General features: G+C 39.0%; 1 pseudogene; it reads left to right on the top strand.

The window, feature by feature from the left end:
• The first annotated feature begins 451 nt into the window (after positions 1-451).
• Positions 452-1,384, top strand: LOC109377869 (olfactory receptor 2D3-like; annotated as a pseudogene).
• The last annotated feature ends 766 nt before the right edge of the window (positions 1,385-2,150 follow it).

Genomic DNA, 2,150 nt, shown 5'->3' with positions numbered 1-2,150 from the left:
TCTCTGCTTTTTTATTTTGAAATATAAAAGCAATAATAGTTTTTATTGACTAAAAATGTTCACCTCACCCTCAATACTGCTAATCCAGGTAAAATACAAAATATTTCTTGAGAAAAAAAATGAAATTGAACCAAAGACAATTCCTTTAAAGTATTTTCATAGCAACACATAAATATCTCGACATCAGGATTAGTCGAGACACCATATTGAGTGTGACACTCAGCCTTCCAAGTGGATCAAGCAAGGATAACGGTGCTTAAAAACCATGTAAATCTGTGGAAACAACGGTATGCATCCTAATGCTAACTGGCACCTAGTAGGAAGCAACAAAAGCCAATATTTCAATAAGGTGCACTTGTTAACACTGTACTTGTTTATGCAACATGGAAAATCAAACATTAAGAATGCATCTGTTCTCTTTCTGATGATAAGTAAACAGGAATAAACATTAATGTGAGAAGGAAACCAAACTTCTGTGGCTGAATTTATCTTGCTGGGACTTTCACAGGATCCAAAGATCTAGATCTTGCCGTTCTGTGTTTTCCTGGTCATTTACTTCTCTCTTAATTTGGGAATCTGCTCATAATAATCCTTATCCAAACTGACTCTTAACTTCACACTCCCATGTACTTTTTCCTTAAAAACTTGTCCTTTGCCGACCTCTGTTTCTTTACAAGCATCTTCCTCAGATGTTGGCCCACTTCCTTGTGAAAAAGAAAAGCATTTGCTGGATGCTCACTACAGATAGTTGTCTTCCTTCTAGCAGGGTGTACAGAGTGTGCACTGCTGGCGGTGATGTCCTATGACCGCTATGTGGCTGTCTGCAAGCCCCTGCACTACACCACTATCATGACCCAGAGGGCTTGTGTCCAGTTGGCTACAGTGTCCTGGATCACTGGAGCATTTGTATGTTCAGTGGACAGTGCATTTACACTGTGCCTCCCCTACCAGGGACAGAATGTAGTTAATCATTATTTTTGTGAACCTCCCACACTCCTGAAGCTGGCTTCAGCAGACACTTACAAGGCGGAGATGGCCCTCTTTGCAATGGGTGTGGTTATCCTCTTGGCACCTGCCTCCCTCATCCTGGTCTCCTACTGGCACATTATCTCCACTGTGATTCGGATGCAGTCAGGGGAGGGGAGGCACAAGTTGTTCTCTACCTGTGGCTCCCATCTCACTGTTGTGGTTCTCTACTATGGCTCTGGAATATTTGCCTAATTCCAAGACAATGAATGAAAAGGATAAGGTCATCTCTGTGTTCTATTCAGTTATGACTTCCATGTTGAATCTCATCATTTACAGCCTGAGGAACAAGGATGTGAAAGGGGCTTTCAGAACGCTGTCTGGGAGAGAGCCCACCTTCAGAGGCAGTGACCTCTGACATTTTTGTTCCCTACATGGAGCATTGTGATTGACAATAATAACTCCATTACCTTCCCTTCTTTCCCTTGTTTTATTTGCATCAATTGATTTTCCTTTCCACAAATATTCATTGAATACCTGCTCTCTGCAAACACTATGCCCAGAACCTCACAATGTGAGTAAAAGTTAGGGCTTTCCTTAAAATGATTTGAAATCCACTAACAAGATAACACAAATATAGAGATAACTATTTTCAAAGTTAAATAAAGAAATATTTTAAGACTAAAGAAAAATACTGTGGGGATCAAAAGTAAGGGCAATAGCTTATTTGAATATCAGGAATATTTCATGAAAGTGACTATGGAAATGAGACTTGATTTATTAGCAGAATGTGTGATTTCAACAAGCAGCAATGGGCCATAGAAGATGCCTAAAAAAGACTATTACATGAACAAGGGCACAGAAATGGGTAACTGAGAGTGGGTGGCAGAAAAAAAGTTAGAAAGAAGTTATGCATAGTCTTGGTATAACATTAACTAGTTTGTACTGTATTCTGCAGATGTTTTATATACAAGGCTAATCAGTTTGCCCTGTAGGCAGAATTGAGAAAGACCTGATCCTGACTTCACTTTTGGAGCTTCATCCTGAAAGACAATGATTAAATGGAAAATTAACCTTGGCAACTTATATGATCACAGAATCCCAATTCTTCATACTTATTGTGCTAGAAGCTATCAGATCTGTGATGTTCAATATCTTAAGAGAATTTTTCATTTTATTTTTAA

This window comes from Hipposideros armiger, unplaced genomic scaffold (assembly GCF_001890085.2).
Source record: "Hipposideros armiger isolate ML-2016 unplaced genomic scaffold, ASM189008v1 scaffold_1592, whole genome shotgun sequence".
NCBI lineage: Eukaryota > Metazoa > Chordata > Mammalia > Chiroptera > Hipposideridae > Hipposideros > Hipposideros armiger.
This window is presented reverse-complemented; position numbering and strand designations above follow the sequence as displayed.